This window comes from Pan paniscus, chromosome 1, assembly GCF_029289425.2.
Source record: "Pan paniscus chromosome 1, NHGRI_mPanPan1-v2.0_pri, whole genome shotgun sequence".
Taxonomy (NCBI): domain Eukaryota; kingdom Metazoa; phylum Chordata; class Mammalia; order Primates; family Hominidae; genus Pan; species Pan paniscus.
Window position 1 is genome coordinate 154,295,495 of NC_073249.2, and position 23,324 is coordinate 154,318,818.

Here is a 23,324-nt window from a genome sequence, read left to right on the forward strand (position 1 = left end):
TAAGAGGTAAAAGAACAATTGATGTAAATCATGACATCTCTTTCACATCAGGTTAAATTCATAATCCATAGTTTAGAATCCCCTTTGGCCAGTGACAACGACAAACCTCTTCATCAGAGCTTTTAACCCTACTTTTGGTCAGTGCTCTAAAGCCTGCTAAGGATGAACAATTGCTTCACAAACACTGTTGCCCTGAGAGGCATTTTTTAGCCTGTCTCTCTAATGGAAATATATAGTAACTTAAGAAAGGGAAGAGTGCTAGGAAGTGCATGAAATGCACTTGGCAGTGAAATGTGGCCTTGACCATCACGCGTTGCCCTGCCTCCAAAAAGCTGCCCTTTGTTTTACAAGCTTATAGTAGGGGACTATCCAATGCTTTCTCAATGACAGACAATATTTCACAAGACTGTGACACCTTTTCTGGCCTCTGCATACATCTCCCAAAGCAATTAAAATTTTTGAAATAGTAGCTTTAAAAAAAAGCAAATAAATAGTTTAAAAAACCAATGAAGAGGATTAGTGTGAGCCATATCCTCTTTTTTCATATTTACATTCAGAATTTTAATGGCACTTGACTCTGAAATCATTCCAGTAAAGCGGAAAATTAATATTTTAATATGTCTACCACTTCAGCAAGTAGAAATAAGTAAAGTGGAATAAGTAGTAGAGAATAAAATGTTTTAGTATTAACTATATTTATGAATATTTATCACCCCTACCCATCAAATATCTGCCTTTCAGCATGCCCATTCACTTCTATATACAGTAAATCACTGGGGAACACACACTACCAATTGTTTCACATTTTATAGAAAAGAGGATGACAATTTCCTTTTAATATTCTTTTGATTAGATTTTGTCATAATTTTTTACTAAGTGAATCCAAAAGACTGAAACATAGCTAATAAAAAAACCATTATCCAAGAGTTTTTTCATGGAAATGACATAATTTCTTATCAGTTTTTCTTCATCTAGAGGGGAAATGACAGAGAAACAGGAAGAAATAAAAAGAGCATAAAATGACTGCTGTCTATAATACTGTCTGGAAATCTGTTTTGCTTTAGGGTCAAGCATTGTAAATATTTGACCCATATGACTGTGTTGTGTTCATTCTGTGTATTCATTTGTTTATTTTTACGAGTAACAGTCTGTCCAAGTGATGCTTTAAAACAAAGAAGCCATTAAAATTAGTGAAAACAAACAAATTATTACTATTAAATGAATCTTTGGAGTATACAAATGGAATCAAATTTTTTAAACCATGTATACAATTATTATTATAGCATCATATCATTATTATCATTATATCTTTTTATCTGACTTTATAGACTACTTTATTCTACATTTTAGTATCTTTCAAAAATATATTCCAAATGTCCCCACTACCGCTTCCCATTTATATATACACATACTGACACTTACATGCACTTACATGTAGTTGAACACCTCCCCCCACAACACACACACGTTTGTAGGTAAAGCAAAACTATGTGTATAATTCATCTTTAAAACACAAGGTACCAAAATTGCTATATTTAGCTTAATTCCAGAACTTTACTTTTTTTTGAAAATGGGTAAATGTTTCATTTACTATGAAGACAGGAAAATGGGTCCAAGAGACTACTATAGATAGGAAATAAACATTCTTCAACGTGCCCAAATGCGAAGATAATTTTTTACCAAAATTATTGCTTATAAAAAGCAGAGTTATTTTACATCCTTAAAATATTTTCTTATCAAAGGACACCCTCTCAATTACTGTATTCTGAACAGCAATGTTGTTTGGGGGAAGACACAACAGCCTGAAATTATCTCAACTAGTGGTAGTTTGAATTTCATATAAGTAATAGAATTTTAAAAAGAAGGAAATTTTAACAGAGATTTAACAGTTATTTATAGGGGAATTAATTCACTGTTGGAAGTTTGAGGTATTTTAATAATGAAGCCTTTTAAAGATCAACTTAGAAATGGATAACAGAAGCAGTGAATGACATTGAAAAACCATAAATATAGATCCTTGGAACAAAAAAAAAAATGAAAGAAAAGAAATTGCCCTTATGCTATGTGAATGATATTCTGTGACTTGGGATAAAATTCCTGTTGGTTCAAAAAATGTTGTATCTTACTTATTTAGATGGTAATAAAAATGAAGCTGGGAGTTATCTGACTCAATACATGCTTCTAGGGTAATGAGGAAAGTGATGCTAAAAGTGCATGTGATAGTTTAAAAAGTTACTTGGTGAATTGTAAGACTGATAGAAGTAACTTTTAAAAACTAATTTTTAATATATTTAATGTTAAGTGCTTATGTAAGTAAGTTAAATACTATCAATAGATACTTACGTTGCTAATGGTATTTGTTGAGTATATTACTGTTTATATATTCTTGCTAGAATAAATGTATTTGTGGTTGGTTAGTTTCAATTAGAAAATCAGGTTATTTATGAACACATAAAGTATTTTAAAACATATATAATTAAACTTGAAATAAATTAAAATATGTAATAATATTATCCTGAAATTCTCCTAATATTTTTACTTTAGGCAGATGCCTGGTTTCCAAAAGTACGATCCTTCCAGAGCACTATCACTATTTGAGATTGATAACCTTTTCATGCTGTATAAAATAGGAAAATAGAAATTTCATTCAACTCAACATCTTCTACAAATGAGTGTATAGCACTCTCCAAATACAAAGGAATAATTCTAGGATAATAAATTTGGGGCAAGAAACGGTCCAAGTGTGATTCTTTTTTCTTCCCTCAGTTATCATTTATACTAAAGTGTATAAAAGGTATTCTTCTGTGATCTCCAGGGCATACACATGGGCTAAGGATGACAAGTATACTGTGTAAAAGCATTTTCTGACCGCAGTGGTTCCATATACTTATGAAATACTACAGAGGTTTATAAGATCTGAAAGCTTTCAAATGTGAACTTTCTTCTAACTTTTTGGTAGCCAGTAAACTAGGATATCAAAAAATACTCTTAGAACATAACAATTTTCTCTCTGACTTAGGCTGTTGGAGGACACATAGTGGAAAGGACACATAGAGAGACGTGAATTTGAATCTTGTCGTATCCATTGTCACTTTCAGTGTAACACTGGGCAAGTTACTTAACTCATTTTACGAAGTAATCCAATAACACCAACCACACATAGTTGTGATGGGAACTTCAATTAGTCAACGAGTATTTATTAAATACCTAATATGTGTCAGCTACTGTGCAAGGTGCAAGGAGAAAACAGCTATTACATATACTATTTTAAAAAAAAGAAGAAGAAGGGAGGAGAAAAGAAAAGGAGCTTCCGCGCCCACCCATGGAGAGTTTATAGTATATGAGGGAGGAAAAATTATAAACAATTGATAGTATTGCATCAGTCTGTTTTCAGACTGCTACATAGAACTGTCTGAGACTGGGTAACTTTTAAAGGAAAGAGGTTTAATTGACTCACAGTTCTGCATGGCTGGAAGTCCTCAGGAAACATACAATCATAGTGGAAGAAGAAGGAGAAGCAAGTACTTTCTTCACAAGGTGGCAGGAGAGAGAGAGCATGCAGGGGAAACTGCCACTTTTAAAACCATCAGATCTCGTGAGAACTCCTTCACTATCACAAGAACATCATAGGAGCAATTGCCCCCATGATATAATTACTTCCTATCAGGTCTCTCCCTCAACACGTGGGGATTATATTTCGAGATGAGATTTGAGCGGGGACACAGAGCCAAACCATATCAAGTATTAAATAAGATAATGGGAAAGACACATTATTAGAGAATGTCCCTACATCTTTAAGAGCATTCTTCAGGGAATAGTCTTAGATTTAGTTCACCAAAAGGGGAAACTTAGGCAAGGACTTAGTGTATTTGAGACACAATCCCAAGGGGGTACATTTTAGGAATAGAGACAGCAAAATGACAAAAGCCATTGAAAAGTATACATTAATGATCCAGATACTTCTATGAGTTACTGCTGCTCAGTCCCACTGGGAATTCTCTGAGAAACCATGAAGATCCTGACATACAATCATCATACAAAATAATCTTTTAGGAAATGAAATAACTTATCCACTGACTACCACTCCTCAGTTGTCTCTAAGCATTTGAACTTCCCTCTACTTACAGGTTATACCCAGCTTGTGGCTGAGCAACTTCTCTGATATCCTCTGGTAGAAAAGAGTTAAAGGTGTCTGAAATTGACATTTTTCAAAGCGCAAGAAACTGTCTATCACAGCCTTAGGAAATTCAAGTGGGCAAAATGATATGTGTGATTTTAACAGCTTCTGCTTCAAGACATTGTTGAGATATTTTATCTACCAAAATTGAGTGTTACGCTTTTTCTCCTGTAGCTCTAATCATCAAACACATCTTATTTTTTTGTATAGTTCACTTTGATCTTATACCCAACAAAAAAAAATGTCTAAGAAGTGTGTTAGTTGTAATTTCCAATTAAGTTGAACACATAGTAAAGTCTAGAGACAATATGCATCTTTAATTTCTAATTCAGAGCTCCTGTTCAGTCCTGAACTAGCAATACCAATTCTACAAAAATAAGACGCTCATCCAGCTTTATGTTTTTTCAGCTGTTATTATCCATTTGGCTCCATGGAGTTCTGCTTTACCCAATCCTGTTGTCTAGCAAAATGGCTACATAGAGCAATAGCTTTACTGTCTTCAGTGATTATTTCTGATGACAAGCAAGGAGGTCATTGGAGTGTTTCTAAGGTACTGCTAATCATTCAATGAAACAGGCAGAGGATATCAAAAATGCCAACCTAATAACAAACATTTACAAAGTCCTACAGCTTGACAATGTGAAAAAAGACAGCAGAGTTGGAGTCAGATATATCAGGTTTTAAGTTCTTACTTCACCTTTCCATGAATGTTTGACTTTAGGATTTTGAGTAACCTCTTGGACCCCCAGAAAATCTCATTGGAAAAAGAGTGATACATTAACTATCTTACAGTAATATGATGAAGCATAGTGAAACAACATATGTAAAATGTTATTTACAATGGCAAGTACTTGAGATACATTCAATAATGAAGGCTATCATCATTGTTAATGGCAGGAATTTTCAAGTGAGTCATTATGTTTACATGCCACAAACTATAAAGATAATATTGACAAATATTATTGAAAATTATATAACAGGTAGATGATAAAACTATTATAATGTTCCTTAAAGACAAATATAATGACTTTTCCAATTTCTTTCCTGCTGCACACTACATTTCTTCAGTTTATTACGTGTTTAGTCCTTAGGGTTTGGAGAAGGGAAATAATTTAGCACTACATAATAGGGAACTTATATTAAAAAGAGGGTGCATATCTAAATTTCAGCAATTATGGGTATGCTGAATATATCAGCAAATGTGTGTACTAAAGCTACCCAAGGAAAATATAGTTTACTGAACAACTACTACTATTGCTTATTATGGCTTTATACTATTAATAAAACTTTTAATAATAAGTATAATATGGTATATTTAATAGAAGTACTTTGAACTTTTGATGTGTATTTTATGTTACTTTGAACTTTGATTCTTTAAATAATATTTCTGAAAGTATATATGAGTCTGACTAAGAAGAGACAAAACAATAAGAAATAATATCTACTTCAACCTCTTTCCAAGGGAAATAATCATTTAATTGTTTGAACCAATGTTTCTCTTTGCTTCAGTGCACTTAGAACTCTCGGGTTCCTTTTCAAATATATGTCCACTCCCCTTGAAATAAACCAGCAATAACTTATGTTCTTTTGTTATCCTTCACAAGTTATAATGATTTTGGTCATTAATATTTCCTGTTTAAATAAGCAGTATTTCCAAAACCATTACAGCATTCCTTACTTCCCTTCTATATCCACACCCAAGTATATTGGAAGTAGCACTTTGTTTCTTAAAAATTAGTTATAGTTCTTCATGTTGATTCATGGACAATGACAATTGTAAAGCATTGCTTCCCTATTTGTTTTTCAAGACATCAAGTTTACTTATAACAAATTAGTTAAGATGTTTTGGAGGCTTTCCAATTGCCCACCATTTGATAAAGGTCATCATTCACTAGTGTAATAGTTCCAGAAAATTGGTACCTCACTTATGATGGGCACTTTTCTTGTACAAAATCTTGCAGGTTACACACAAGACCTGCGTAAGTAGGAAAGAGGAAAATGATTGATGATTAATAAAAACATTACCTACAGGCTGACAGCACCAGAGACTAAGGATTTACACTAAATTGGAGTGAAAAATGCCTTACCACTACAAAAGGACAGCAAGTACCTGACCTCAAATGGCAAACAGAAAAAGAGCTCTATGTTTTTGAAAATAAAAATGTAAATAAATACTATTCTATCATTTATATATTAAGCACTAATTATCTAAAATATAATCTGTTGCATGTTGTGGGGACGCTGATGATGAATAAGAAAAGAATCTTACCACACTAAACTTGTCTTACAAGAGAAATCACAAATATATATGTATTCTTTAATAGATTTTGTTAAAAGGTAAAAAGTTCCTCATCTTTTCTGACATGTATATCAACTAGATTTATCATTCATTCATCTATGTAATTGAAAAAATATGAACATTTGTAATTTCTTATAAGCTTCTATTTTTACTACCAGGTAATCAATGAATATACATATAAATGTGTTTGTTAGAAGAGGATGTTCCTTGCCATGTGTATTAGTCCATTTTCATCTTACTGATAAAGACATATACAAGACTGGGCAATTTACAAAAAAAAAAAGAGGTTTATTAGACTTACAGTTCCACATGACTGGGGAGGCCTCACAATCATGGTGGGAGGCAGGAGGAGCAAGACACATCTTACATTAATGGAAGCAGGCAAAGAGAGCTTTTGCAGGGAAAATCCCATTTTTAAAACCATCAGATTTCATGACAATCATTCATTATCACAAGAACAGCACAGTAAAGACCAGCCCCCATAATTCAATCATCTCCACCAGGTTCCTCCCATGACACGTGTGAATTGTAGGAGTTACAATTCGAGATGAGATTTGGGTGGGGACACAATCAAACGATATCATTCTGGCCAGGCCCTTCCCAAATCTCATGTCCTTACATTTCAAAACCATTCATGCCTTCCCAACAATTCCCCAAAGTCTTAACTAATTTCAGCATTAACTTAAAGGTCCACAATCCAACGTCTCATCTGAGACAAGGCAAGTTCTTTCTGCCCATGAGCCTGTAAAATCAAAAGCAAGTTAGTTACTTCATAAATACAATTGGGGTACAGGCGTTGTGTAAATACAGCCATTTAAAATTGGAGAAACTGGCCAAAACAAAGGGGCCACATGCCCCAATGCAAGTTTGAAATCCAGCAAGGCAGTCAAACCTTAAAGCTCCAAAATGATTTTCTTTCACTTCATGTCTCACATCTAGGTCATGCTGATGCAAGAGGTGGGTTCCCATGGTCTTGGGCAGCTCCACCCCTGTGGCTTTGCAGGGTACAGTCTCCCTCTGACTGCTTTCCAGGCTGGCATTGAGTGCCTGTGGCTTTTCCAGGCGCATGGTGCAAGCTGTCAGTGGATCTACCATTCCGGGGTCTGGAGGATGGTGGCCCTCTTCTCACAGCTACAGTAGGTGATGGCACAGTAGGGACTCTGTGTGGGAGCTCGGACCCCATATTTCCCTTCTGCACTGCCCTAGCTGACGTTCTCTATGAGAGCCCTGCCCCTGCAGCAAACTTCCACCTGGGCATCCAGGTGTTTCCATACATCTTCTGAAATCTAGGCAGAGTTTCCCAAACCCCAATTCTTGACTTCTGTGTACCCACAGGCTCAACACCATGTGGAAACTGTCAAGGCTTGGGTTCGCACCCTCTCCAGCCATGGCCCAAGCTCTACATTGGCCCCTTTCAGCCCCAACTGGAGTGGCTGGGATGCAGGGCACCAGGTCCCTAGGCTGCACACAGCACAGGGACCCTGGACCTGGCCCATGAAACCACTTTTTCCTTCTAGGCCTCCAAGCCTGTGATGGGAGGGGCTGCCTCAAAGACCTCTGACATGCCTTGGAGACATTTTTCCCATTGTCTTGGGGATTAATATTCAGCAGCTCGTTACTTATGCACATTTCTGCAGCCTGCTCACCTGAATTTCTCCTCAGAAAATGGGATTTTCTTTTCTATCCATTGTCAGGCTGCAAATTTTCCAAACTTTTATGCTCTGCTTCCCTTACACAACTAAATGCCTTTAACACTACCCAAGTCACCTGTCGTATGCTTTGCTGCTTAGAAATTTCTTCTGCCAGATACCCTAAATCATCTCTCTCAAGTTCAAAGTTCTACAAATCTCTAGGGCAGGGGCAAAATACTGCCAGTCTCTTTGCTAAAGCATAACAAGAGTCACCTTTGCTCCAGTTCCCAAGTTTCTCATCTACGTCTGAGACCACCTCAGCCTGGACCTTATTGTCTATATCACTATCAGCATTTCTGTCAAAGCCATTCAACAAGTCTCTAGGAAGTTACAAACTTTCCCACATTTTCCTGTCTTCTTCTGAGCCCTCCAAACTATTCCAATCTCTGCCTGTTAGCCAGTTCCAAAGTTGCTTCCACATTTTCAGGTATGTTTTCAGCAGCACCTCACTCGACTGGTACCGATTTACGGTATTTGTCCATTTTCACGTTGCTGATAAAGACATACCTGAGACTGGGCAATTTACAAAAGAAAGAGGTTTAATGGTCTTACAGTAACACATGGCTTATGAGGCCTCAAAGTTATGTCGGACGGCAAGGAGGAGTAACTCGTATCTTACATGGACGGCAGCAGGCAAAAAGAGCTTATGCAGGGAAATCTTATCTCATTCTTTTAGTTATCTCATTTTAATAGTTCTACATAATTTACTATATTTCACCTCCCACATATTTTATGATGTCTATTTACTAGATGAGAATATGTCTGATCTAGTAAATGGATAGTAGAGCTCTCCTGTTATCTTCGTGATATCTTTATTTGCTCATTCAAATCCATCAATTTATCCTGCATACACTTGTTAATAATGTTATTTAGGGCATACTTGTACCTTGTGCTACATATTATCATTAATAAAGTGATTTATTTTTCATACATAATTTTTGTATGTTCATAACTTTTAATTCTTGGTGTCAAGAATATAGTGGTAAACACAATCATAAAAATCTCTGTCTTTATGGAATCCAAGTACTAGGGAAAAGAATTATAAATCATAAACAAGCGATTAATGGCTAAAAATTCATACATTGTTTTTAATATAAAATATTAAGTGATAATCCCAAATTGACATATATTATATACTGTCAGGTATTCATAAGTGCTTTGAACAAGAAAAGTAGCAAAGTGAGAGGATTTGAAAGTGACTGGATTGGGAGTGTGTGGGATTATTTTACATAGAGTTATTGGTCAGGAAAGGCCTTTTTAAGAAAGGTTATTTGAATAGAAAACAGAGTGAAATAAAATAATGAGCCATGCAAATTTTTAGGGCAAAAATGTTTCAGACCAAATGACAGCTGGTTCAGAGGATTTGAGTTGGACATGTGCTTAATATGTTGAAGAAACAATAAGGAGATACTTAAGGCAAAGTATGTCAGAGACTAATACTTAGGATTTTATTCTTTAAATGTAATGGAAATCTTCTAGAGGGTTTTAGGCAGAGAAATGATATAATCTCATTTATTCCTGAAAAGGTTCATTTTCTATTGCAGCAGGGAAAAGAACACAGAAAGACGGTTGAGAAAGCTGTTGCCAAACTGCAGGGCAAGATGATAGTGGCTTAGCTATTCCTGGGGCTTGTTTTGTTTCGAGATAAAGGAAGCTCTTAAAATGCGAGACTCGTGACATTTATTTTCCTAGTGCCTAGAAGAGGACATGGTATAAAATAGGCACTCAACAGAATACCTTATGAGTCAATAAAACAATAGAGACTTGACTAGAGTTTTCACCTACAAAGGAAAGCTGAAGACTACAATTTTCTTGAAGTACATTTTGTTATCAATTGTAAAACATGTCAGTACCTCAATACAATAAATGGACATTAAGGTACTGAGTATAGGTGGCTAATCTTCTTAAAAAAATTCACACAATGCAGCACATGAACATTTTAACATGTGAAGGTCTTTTCTCTGATGCACTTTAATATGTCACTTAATATTAAGAGTGATAACCAAAGATGAAAGTATTACTGATGCAGGACAAAAACATGCCATATTTTAAGTCAGTCCCTTTTCATAAGGGTCTTATTGTACCACAGCAAATTTCAAAGAGACCAAGACAGAAGATGATTCTAATGCCATCTCTAGCTGGTTGCCTTTTGACAAAATCTTGAGTGTTCTTATAGGAAGGAAACAATATTTGGTTTGTGCTAGCTAACTCAGAGGGTTATGATGAGAAACCAATATGGTGAAGTATCTGAAGGCAATTTGATAACTTTAATGTACCACAAAGTTAGAAACTATTACTATGCCAACTAATTATCTAAATTTAGTTTTAATGTGGTACATGTGACAGTGACTTGATTTTCCTGGTACTTTCCATTACTGCTTTATTGCCCTACATATAAGAATATCAAATTTGTTTTTAATCCTACTCACTTTATTTTTATAATTAGTGGCTCCCACCGACCACACATCATCTGGAGAGCTCATTAAAACTCAGATTACTGGACCTCACTCTTAGAGTTTGTGAATCAGTACTTCTGGTTAAGGTCTGATAATTTTCATTTTTAACAAATTCCCAGATAATGCTGACGCTACTCTTCTGGGAGCTACATTTTGATAACTACTGCTTCTGGGGATAGTGACCATTTAACAGAGTTAATAAAAATGTTTATTTTTTGGTTTGAACTGAAGTATCTCTCAATAAATCTGTACACAGAAATTTTTTGGAACTGTATATGATAGCTTCTCACTGACCAAGAAAATAAATGCTTCAAATGAAAACAAGTATTAAGGTAATAACACACAAATTTGAACATTTTGTGGACCAGCATACTCCAATGTTGAAACTTCCTTGTATGAGATAATAGACATGAATCTAAATTCCAAGTGGCAGGGGCAAACCCATCTCTTACTAGAGTTGAAAGTTGAAATTACATATCTATTATTCATTATATTAAAATCACTGAGGTGTAAAGTTATAGGTGCAATATCAAGCACCATGTATTATTGCTTTATTCAGAAAAGTCAAAATCTTTTAAGTATAACTATATTTTTGATAATAACTTTTTCTCTGTCTTAGTTGTGTTCAAGGAATAAACTCATCAATAATTTGGAGAGCGGTTGAAGAATTTGTTGGGAATATAAGAAATATTCTACCAAAATGCTTTTGGGGAAGTTTTTCAGCAGTCATAAAGACAAAAGAACCTATAGTGTGACATATGGACAATCTTTTATAGTCCATCCTCTCTGGTTAAAAAAATCAATGTCATTTAGTGGAATACAAATTAAGGTTCAAGAACCAGATTCCATTTCCAAATCCTTTATTTAAATGGTGTATTCCTTACTCTCCTTCTTTCATGGTGTATTATATTGCTATAAGTTAGTGTCAATGACTGCCTTATCCTTTGTACAGAAGCATGGTACAATCCTTCTCTGGCTTCAAATGGGTTTTTACATATTTTCGGAGAGCAAAAAAAACTATACTCCAAACCTCTCCCTGAGTCAGAGCCATCCATGAAGAAAGAGGAATGTTACCTATCTAAGAATGAAAGAGAAGGGGTGTGAGGTAGAAAAAAAAATTTCATTTTTTCTGTTACACAAATACATTTCTAAAGCTATTGTCTGTACTAAATATGAGTGCTACACATTCCAGAGAAAGTTTGGACCTCCCCAGTACCCAAACATTTATTTGTCTTTCCTGAGTTTATTCAATTTTTCATTATGTCACAATTAACTTGACAATCTACTAAGTCCAAGGCCTTAAAAATGAATCGGGAAAATACAAAGTAGGAGGGCAAGATACGGAAAACTACATTTTGTTCCAAAGAAATGGAAATTCTGTTCCCAAAGAGAGGGAAGAATAGACCTAAATGATGGTATGAAGAGATCTACTTCTTCTATGTTTGTTTATCTGTGGGGGTGTGGTTGTTTAGTTGTTACCTTGAATCTGGGCCGGAAGATATATTAATACCCAAGATAATTCTGATAGAATGCTGTCACTCATTTTAACACATGCATCTATTTTCCTTTCTGGAGTATTCATGTGTCTGGACACCTAAAACCATTGGCATTTCAGAATCCCCAAGATGAGTCTTTAGCAAACTTGCTAGAAGGAATGTTGAGGAAAATAATATCAGATGTTATAAAGAAACTTAATGGTATTCTCTCCTTCTAGATATTCTGCATAACAACAAAAAACAATTTGCATATGCTAGAGTGTCTTTCTTTAGTGGTAATTCACTTCAGTGGAGTTGTCATATTAACTTGGTCCTCCTCTGAGAGTCCTTCTCCTCAACTGACAACATTAGTGTTTCCATTCTGAGTATGTCAATTTCATCGGTTCAGTTTCAGTTTGTGGTCACAGGTATGCATATCACCCAGGTGCCAAAAGTTGGGGAAGATTCTAGTGAAGCTTAAAAACTGCACCCCAGTGGAGACTAGAATGACTAATCTTAGTGCTAATCAGAATTAGTTTTCTACCGGCGACAAACCACATTCCAGCATATGTCAGAGGATTGGTGGCTGTTTTCAAATGCCTCACAGAATTATGCTTTTGAATTCATTTATAAAGACGTGCTTATATGCAATAAAAACATAAGTTTTACAGTTTAAAACTAAGCTAACTCCCTTATTAAATCCTTCATCTTCTATCTCCTATTGTTTAAAGAAACAATCAACAAACATAGTACATTCATTAAAGCAGCCTCTTTTTAAAGTGTTTTGAGAATGTGTATGCACAGAAAGATTCAGGAAAAAAAAATATACCAATAGCACAACCTCCCCCACACAGGAATAAATAGGTCCAATTGCTAATTGCTGCAGAAATTATTGATATAATGTATAATTTCAAATGCTTATTCTAGCATTGAAAAATCTATATATATTTCCATTAGAAAACAGGGACTTTTATTGAGCCAATTCCTCCTTGGCAAATCTCAAGCTTGCAAACTGAAACTCTTGGCAACTAGCCATGTGTCTTTTTTCTTCCCTCAGAGAAAGAACAGCCTTCAGAAATTGTACTAGTGTTCCTTCTTCTTTGGAATTATAAGAGCTTGGCCATATTATTCCAAAAATATAATTTTCACAAGTTACAGCAATGAAGAACATTGAAGCACAGAATGTACAAGATACTCTTTTTTTTCTGCCCTGAAATATTATGTATATTCTACTTCATAATAATTCTATTGGAGGGTAGAAATTGAGTTTCTCAGGACCTCAAATGAACAAAAACTGTTATAATTTGTTGTCATTATTGTCTCAATTGTCTCAATTTTAAGTATAGATAATCAGACCATATTACTTCCTCAAAGAATCGACCAGGCTGTGTGTCTGGATATTAATAATAGAAAACATGTTTGCCCACCAAAATGCAGGGATGGGGCGAGAAATGCAGTGTGTGTGTGTGTCTGTGTGTGTGTGTGTGTGCACACACTGGATGATAGGGGTCCTCTCCTATTCAGACTTCAGAAATAAATGAAAGAAAGAAGTCTGCATTGTGGTGGAAGCTGAGAAGACAGGAAAAATGATATTTAATTATTGCTTGACACAATTTCAAGATATTTAACAGTATCTTGAAAATTTACAAAAATGAAAACTATTTTTCATGAATGTCTTTGAGTTTTGATTCTTACACTCATTCTTTTACATAAAAACTAATTAATGAATTTAGGATCTAAAAAGAAACAAGTATTACTGTTGCTATCTCATGTTTTGTAACAAATGTCTGCAAAAGAGTAGCTTATGATATAAATCATTTATTTTGCCCAATTCAAGGGAATGACTGGCTCAGCAGTTCTCGCTCTGGTTCTTGCATATGGTCATCCTGAAGCTTCTTCATGTCCGGTACCTGGATTAGTAAGTTTTCAACAGGGAGCATCTAGTCCTCCTCCGCCATCTTTCGCTCTATGTGGACTTTAAATAAGGTGGCTTCATGGTTCCTTGTGTGATTTTCTTAAAAACAATCACACAAGGCAGCACATGAACATTTTAACATGTAAAGGTCTTTTCTCTGATTTCTTTTCTCTGATTCCTGGACTTCTTCCATAGTGATTGATGGCTCTGAGAGTCAGTGTTCAAAGGCTGACCAGGAAAACCTACCTGGTCTTTGCTAACATAGTCTCAGAAACCATGCAGTGTCATTTCTGCCACATTCTATTCATCTTGGTGGTCCCAAAGGCTAGCCTGTGGAGGGGACACTGACTTTTGATAGGAGATGTTTACAAGAATTTACAGATATGTTTTAAAACCACTATGGTAGTTCCTTCTAACTTCTGGTCAGAATTACCCAGAACATCTATCTATATATAACTGTAACCTGATAGCCCAAATACAGTCAATTAGAATTCCCAAGCACCTTAGCTTAGATTTTTTTTCTTACATTACTAAAATGTCAAAAAAATTTCCCATGTCTATGTTTTCATTGTTGTTAATTATGTCATGCTCTAAATTACTTCTCAGTTGAGTATTGTCTATACAGGCCATATGAAACAACTAGTTAAGATTTTTTAATTGCTTAAGGTACTGACCTGGGTAATTGAGACTTTGAGATGTAATTTTTTTACATTAAGATTATAGCTAACACATTTGTCCAATTCTTTTCCAAGCACTTAAAATTAATTCATTGTATTTTTCCCAAATCACTGTTAAATAGTTATTGTTATTATCCTCAGGTTACAAATAAGAAAACTGAGGCCCAGAGAGGGTAAATGCCTGTCAAAGATCACACATTTAGTAAATGGAAGAGCTGAGATTCAAAACCAAGCAGAGAGCTCTAGTGACCATAATTGTCACCTCCTGGTCAGTAAAATCAGCTCCTTTATAGGCCAGAACGCAATTCATTCTCAACTATAAAGTAACATGAAAATTAAATAGATTCCTATGATAATGAAAAGTAATAACTTAGACCCAGGGATTTCTAGGTGATCTCCAGGTGTCACAGAGGTCTGTTCACTTTGTTCAGGACTATTTAGCTTGTGCTACAGACAGATGGCAGGCCTCTCTGTCAATCCGTTTATGTGTGTATGTATAAATGTATGTATCTGTCTGTCTATCTATGTAGAGATTGAACTCTCTGAGAAGAAGACTCTGAGATAGAGGTTAGGGTATAGAAAGTTTATTAGGGCCGGGTGCAGCAGCTCACGCTTTTAATGCCAGCAATTTGGGAGGCTGAGGTGAGTGGAACACTTGAGGTCAGGAGTTCAAGACCAGCATGGCCAATATGGTGAAACACTGTCTCTACTAAAAGTACAAAAATTAGCTAGGTGTAGTGGCACACGCCTGTAATCCCAGCTACTGGAGGGGCTGAGGCAGGAGAATCGCTTTAACTCGGGAGACTGAGGTTGCAGTGAGGTGAGATCGCGCCATTGCACTCCAGCCTGGGCAACAAGAGTGAAACTCCGTCTCAAAAAAGAAAAAAAAAAAGGGAAAGCATATTAGGAAGTGCTGTAAGGATTTACAACTATAGAGCAATAAAATGGCAGGAATGATCAACAGAAGAAGGTGTATTCTGAGACAGTCGTAGCAAAAATGCCAACTAACTCCAGAGGGAACTCTGAAGCTAGGATGCTGCTTCACTGTACTGGGTTATGGCAAAGGGATCAGGTTTTATAACTCCGTATCAACTAGCTATTGGATGCAGGCTACCCTCAAAGAGAAGGCATGGCCTTAGGCAAGGCAACTTTCTTCAGCTAAGGGCACTGTCAGGACAGGACTGGTATGAGAGTCTTCATATGTCAGTCACACTCCCAGCAGCTGATAGAAGAGGCTTTCCAGTGCCGAAAGGGAGACACACACGCATGTACGCATGCAGTATATGTATATTTATTTGTAAATTGCATATATGTGCTTCTTTGATTTGCAAATTAAATATTTCTAAAGTTAACTTTTATTTTTAAAATAAGAAATACATATAGAAGTCCAAATATATTTATTGCATCTCACTATTTTCTTGATCCCCCCCATTTTTGAAATGTTTCCAGGTAAAAACAATTATTTTCACACAGTTTATTCTCTATTTATTTGCATATGCTTCTCTTTGACATAAAGAAATTTTGAGGTGGATTACAAAGATATTCAAGAACATCAGGAATTTTCTAAAAATTTAAATAAAAAAATCAGGACACAGGGAACAAAAAAATTAAAAGGGATGAAAACAGTGGCAAAGCTAATATATTCATATTTTTTAAAAGGCTATGAGATGCTGTACACCTTCAAGATATGAGGTGCAAATTTGGTGCTGGGCTTCTGAGCAACAGTAATAAAAGGAAATAAGATCCATTACAGGGGCCAATGTCTATGAAATTAAAAATATACCCAATGCTCATGGGAATTGTAAATTTTCCTGGTACTGATACCTTAGAGAAATTTAACCTTTGGCTCTTCATACAATTTACTTTTTTCAACAAAAATCGATACTTATATAAAAAGCCCTATACATAATCAAGTAGAGACTTGAATGTCTTCAAATTATTGAATATAACTAGAAAGACTACATAGCATAATGAGGGCAGTAGCAATCACTGCAGGCTGAAATAATAAAAAGAGAATTCATGTAGGAGGTAGCATTTAAACTAAGCCTTGAAGCATGATTTAGAGAAGTGACAAGCAGTTATTGTTTAGGAAGATACTCCAGCCAAAGAAGCTAACATGCATAAATGTATGAAAATAAAAGAGAAAAGGCAAATCATACTCATAAAATTAATTAAATTATATGCCATTTCCAGATATCTTGGATGCAGCAACTTAAGATTGGTGAGTACTTAAAATGAGTATTAAAGCACTAGCAAAATAAATCAGTTGAAAACATTGTTTAGGCATAGAATTACTATGACTAAACTATTTTTATTAAGTTATTTCCAAGCCAAAATGCAATATTTCAAAATGTAGCAGAAAAATAATTTTAACTTTGGTATTATGAAGACAGTGCTCTTTTTAAAATTTGCACCATAAATTGGAAAGCAAGATTAACCATTACATGGTGGTATCATATAGGCAGTATGGCTTTACAGTTGCAGAGAAGTGGATCACTCATTTATGGAATAGAAATTTTTCCTGATAAAAATATTTTTTTTAATTATAATTCAGATTGAAAATTGCTTCATAGATGTTTTGTTCAGTTTTACTACAGAGGATTTATTTCCTTTTTTGTGTATAACCTTCCATTGAATACTTCAATTTTATTGAAATTTATTTTTAAAATACCTAAGGATTGTCTTTAAAAAATCTCTATTAGTTGATCAAAATAACTGTTAGGAACAAAATGAAGCTACTTCTATTTGTGTTGGAAATTTTAATAATGATGCAAAATAATATTATTGAAATATATCTACTATATAAAATATTTTTCCTATAGAAAAAATGTAGTTATAAGGATTTGAAAAATTAAGTTATTGGAATTTTACTCTACAACTGCTAGATAGATGAAAATTTGAAAAATAACAGAATGCCTTCTTCCTCCCTTTCCCATTTTTTGACCCCTGGCAACTACTGATCTGTGTCCATCTCTATCATTTTATCATTTCAAGAATGTTACATGAGTAAAATCATATACTATGTAAAAAAAAAAGAAAAAGAAAAATAACAGAATGGAAATTGTAATAAAATATGTTTCCACCCCACAAATACTGAAGTAAGATGTTATAACTTTGGGGCAGATTTGGGGCAAATATGACTAAGCAAAGTGAAATTTGTATGTATATAAATAGTAACTTGCATGTAGAACCCAATATTTAGTGCCCTGCAGGAGTGAACATGTACAGTTAATGGAATTCCTTTCAACAATGCTAATTATAGAAAACATTTATATTATCCTGCAATTAAGTAGTAGGTCATGAAATATACAGATGTTTTTCTTTTTTGATCTTGAGTATAATGTAGATTACTCTGTGGCCAATTTAAACTCTGTACTACTTCTAAAACAAATAACTGTTCCCCTAAATCTAAATCTAAGTCCTTTAAGAACTAAAATACATATATTTAGGTAGATTTCTTGTAGATAAGATAGATATTTCCCACTGCAAATGCCAGTAAACCTTCCTAAAAATTATCTTAATACACTGTTCTCAGTAAAACAGGCTGTCATAGAAGCCACCAAAATCTTTTTTTTTCTTGCAGTCACTCACTATGATGTTCCCTGCTTGTATTCACTTCACCTCTCAACTCTTCTTATTCAAGAATCCTTTTCCCCTGCAATTATATTAAAACTCAGGTTCTAGACAAATGATCCTCCCTGCCAACATAACCCTCTGAAATCACAGTCCTTATCTCTTTGTCACAGCTCCTCACAAAAGGAGGAATACGTGCCTGGAATTGTGCTAAATACAATTCTCTTCTTGTTACAGTTTAAGAGAGTCCAGAATAAACATTCTGATTTCTAATATTATAGCCTTATAAACATTGTTGTTAATTTTATTGGATGAATATATGAAAGTGTCCATTGAATTATCAGGTGACTATTCAGTGTTCCTTTATTTATGAAGTTAAATATTTGCTTATAGTAAACTATGATTAGTGTAAAGTATAATATTTTATAGCCTTTATTATAAAGTTCAGTGGATTTTACTCTATAAATGCACGTTTTTTCCAAACATTGGAATATAACAATATAGGGTATATTAAATCCATAACGCTTATATTTTAAAAAGTCATGCCCTCTTCTGAAAACAGAAAGTTTACGTTCCCTCTATTTGCATTTTTAAAATATGCTATTTTGCTTTCCTAATATAAATTATATTCTAGCATATGCATTCCTCCTCATCATCAGCCCCTCTTATGTTCTAAGTCCCCCAGTCAAGTATGGACTGCAGAAGAGATCTAAAATTGTATGTGCATCTTTCTTCCATATTCCATTTTATAACATACAAACCACCCGTAAACATGTTATTTCATTTGTTCTGGAGCAATAATCTATGTCTCCAAGGAATTAAGTGGCACTTGCCTAAAGTGACAAAAGGCAAATAGTGAGGTCAGAATTGCAATGCCTAAAGTTGTTCACTTTCCATCATACCTTTTATGTTTAATGTTTGCAAAGGCTTTCTGGCTCTCTCAGCGCAGTATGAAAACATCTATCATAGTATGGCACCAACAAATACCTCTGGTTGCTTCTCTTTTTTAGTTTAAATTTTGGGAAAGCAAGGTTTTTAAGAATTTCAGTGAAAATTGTCTATACTCATGCATTATGACAGTATTGTATTTGTTAGTACATTAAATATGCATAATGTAATTGGATATTTTTGTAGGTTTTCCCACCTAGTTAGATAATGTAATTTATAAAGTATTCCCTGTGTTTATTTGTTGATTTTTTTAAATCCCCATATTCTCAAATTTATATTGTATGTTTTACCAGGCTACAAAGTCATTTAATTTAACCTAAATATTTACCTTTTCAGACAATAATGCAACACACAATGGTATCAGCATCTACATTTGAATATCATATCTCAGTTTACTGTCAAAACCCAGCATCACTTAAGTCATGTAACATTGAAAAGTTCACAGAATTGAGCCACTAGCCAGATATTTTCCCCTTTGATAATTGCTATTCCTTTACTATGCTACTTTACAATAGGATACTTTATCGAGGTACCTACTTTGGTTACACCAACAACTACAATGTTCTAAAATAAGTTCTTTTCAATGTAGTATAGTGGTAATGGCAAGCTCGAACTTAAGGTAACAGAACTTTCAAATTTTACCTCTCCAGATGTTTATATTGACTTTTTTTGGACTTATTTTTTCCCACAAGAAAATATGTATATTGAAGAAAACAACTTTTGAGAGCAGTATTTCATTTTCATAACCCTTACAACATTAACAAGTCAGGTTTTGAGAGTTGCTGCAGGCTACTTTAACTATTGTCAAACTCTTTGACATTAACGTATATTGTTTCACGTTATTTGGCATGTAAGGATAATGGGTCCAAATGCATTTCCACTTCTTAGTGAAAACATACACAATTCTCTGCTATTTCAAAATTAATGTTAGGAATAATTTTATTTTTTACCATGATGCCTGTTTTACTAAATTTTTCATGATTCACTACTTTCACATGCTGATCTAATTTCTTACAGAAAATAATTTTGTAGTTATCACATGAGTATCCCATGAACCTCTGACCAAACAAGGAAGAATGCTCTCAATTATGCTATTTCAACATTTCCTCAATATTTTACCAGCACATTTTGATGTATGTTCAGTTAAAAGAGTCAGAGCAAGCTCATTTCCTGGTATACAATTCTCATACACAAAGGTATACATTGGTTAAAGGCATTAAGAAATACAATGACTGGATTCTCCAGCCCCTCTAATAATTGGTAAATTAAGGAGAATGTATATGTGATGCCCAAATGCAGAAGTCAGCTAAGAAAATCTAAAGGGGAGCTTGTATTTCTAAAGATTATACATGGTCTTTACTTACCCTTGTGGCCTACATCAGTAAATTTGCACATAATCTTGTTTCCTAGTAGCTGCCCCCACAGCAAAGAAAGAAATCACACAGGGTAAGTTTCCCCCAGAGACACAAAGAAGCCAATAATCCTGCTAACATTTGCTTCTGTATAAAAGGCCAAGCCTGCACTCTAGTCAGGTAGCTACCTAACATTTCCCTGCTGTATTTCCTCAATGAGGAAACAGGATACATGTTTCCACTCACAGGACTTGAGGAAGCAGTTGTAAGAAATGTGGTATCCAAATGGAGAAGAAAAGCAATATTATAGTCCACCATTATGATAAGATATTCTAGTAAAATCAAACTACTCTCTATAAATATGCAAGAAAAAAAAGGCAGTCTTTGTATAATAGGAGGTGGAGTGGAAATTTTCTTTTTGCCTAAATCACGAAAACTGCATCAAAGAGATGCAAAGTACCTGCTTTCTAATAAAACATTGAAACAGTTGGAGACTTAGGGAGGAGTCAAAGCTGCAGTTTAAGCCCAAGACCATCAGTCTGAAGACCCAGAAAAATTCAATGTTTCAGTTCAAATTTGAAGGCCATCTGTTGCAGACTTCCATCTTGCTGAATGTTAGTCTTTTGTTCTATTCAGGCCTTCAACTGATTGGATGAGGCTCACCTACATTATAGAAATAATCTGCTTTACTCAAATTCAACTAATTTAAATGTTAGTCTCACTCGAACACACCCTCACAGAAACATTCAGAATAATGTCTGACCATATATCTGGGAGCTATGACCCAGCCACACTGACATATAAAATTAACAATCACAATATCTTACCATGATGCTGATTCCCTGTGGCTAACTTTTCCTCATTTAAATATCAAGTGGAGGAAGCAGTGACATTGATGATGATGACTTGATATGAATGTCTGAATTTTCTGTCAGTCAAGGGAAACTAGAAGTAGTTCTATGTGAGCCACTTGGCTGGCACCGCCATGTGAAGTTGTCCTGCTAGGTAAAATACTCTGCCACAGGCAGACAGCTAGACTGCCAAGAATGCCTGAGCCAGCTTTCCCAAATCAGGGAACTATATATACAGTGAGGAGAACAGCAGCTCCAGGAGAACTTACTCATGTGCCCAGTTCATTAGAACACTTACCACACAGAGGATCTCTGTGGTGGCCAAAAAAGCTGTTGCAATTAACCAACAAAGAAATCTACAAAACTGGTTAATGAAGAGGCATTGGTAATTTTTCCTCTCCTATCAATGTGCTCTAGCACACACTGCAGGACACAGAATTTACAGAAAACAAAGGGAGGAGGTATCTCAATGACAGACATGTCTCTTTCCTTCTTTCTTTCACCTATGACTGTGGAGGGATGAGGAACAATAATTTCAGATAGCAAAGGAAGGATAAAAACTTTGAGCTGAAGATAGGGTTGAAATTTAGAACCACATCGATTTGTTCTAATTGAAAGTGATAGCAAGTATTAAAACCTGCTGAATATATTTTCAGGGATAATAAAATGTATTGCAGGATATGGCTAAAAGCAATGACTAGAGTAGAACATAATATCATGTTTATACCTTACTAATTTGGACCCATTAATAAACATATATACCTATAGGTAGAGAGGCAGTGCTATGTTAGCTATCTGTGGTAGCTAAAGCCCCCCACCCCAGCAGGCATTTCATCCCTATTATTCTGGAGACAGCAATCTGTTTCTTTGGAGAATTTCTCTAAATCCATATGATCCTTCTGAAACTATCAATCATAGTGCCCCTCATCTCAGCCATAGACCCGAGCATTTGGCCTAGGTTATGTCAATCACCGTTCCACTGGATCATACATAGCAAATGGCCAAGAGGGAGATATATGACCTGAGCCTGAGCTACTAGAATCCTATCTTGAACTTTTACGAATAAATTTTGAAGGGTGTATCAGGGTCTAGTCAAAAGAAGGAAACTGCCAGTTATTGAACAGGATTATTTTATATAAAAATATTGTTAAAGTAACTGAAAGGATCAAAAGAGAGCTGTAAGGTATTACGGAGGTAGCAACTATAGAAAGAAGCTATCACCCTTATAGCTAAAGGAACAAAGGGAAGAGGCTAAAATAATTAAAATGTAGAAACTTAGAGGATGGGTCCCAAGAGTTGAAACATGGACTACAGACAGTGCTCTACTTGCCTTGGATTTTCTTACAACTTTTCAACTTTACTATGGATTTATTGAGCTATTAAAATGCATTTTTGACTTAACGATATTTTCAACTTACCATGTGTTTATAAGGGTATAACCTCATTGTAAGTTGAGAAGCATCTGTACTGAAGAAGAGGAGCTGCTCTGTTAGTGCTGGTATCTCTGAGTATGGAGGAGCAGTCTTTGGGTCTGGGACCCAGACCTGTAAAGAGAGGACACAGGCAGGTGTTGTTGGTAGCTCTGAGAGGCAAGTAATGAGGCTAAATATGTCAGTGTGGAAGAAACTGCAAACTGAATTCAGCTGCTGCTGTGGGAAAGCCCTGCTACTGCTGGGAATTGTTGTTGGGGTAATGCCCACAGGAACAGGAAGCAGTCTAGAAGTACACAGGGAACAAACAGAAAAGAGCAAGTCTTCCTTCTTCCCTTTCCAGCCTTGCTCTCTCCCTCTAGTGCCCAAGATTGGCAGAGCTTCACAGGGAGCCAGCTGACAAAGCAAAAACGTAGCTTGCAGAGTCTCAGCCCCAGAATTGCAAAGCTGAATGAAGAAGAGTGGGTTCAAGCTGCTGGG

At 35.2% G+C, this 23,324-nt stretch overlaps 1 long non-coding RNA gene across 2 annotated transcripts in view; it reads right to left on the reverse strand.

Annotated features, from left to right (window-relative positions):
* LOC134731091 (uncharacterized) overlaps positions 1–23,324 on the reverse strand; it is a 480,758-nt gene that overhangs the window by 171,458 nt on the left and 285,976 nt on the right. For both annotated transcript variants that reach the window (XR_010113162.1, XR_010113161.1), the window contains exon 4: positions 22,833–22,958. This is a non-coding gene — a long non-coding RNA (uncharacterized LOC134731091). The remainder of the gene's footprint in view (positions 1–22,832; positions 22,959–23,324) is intronic.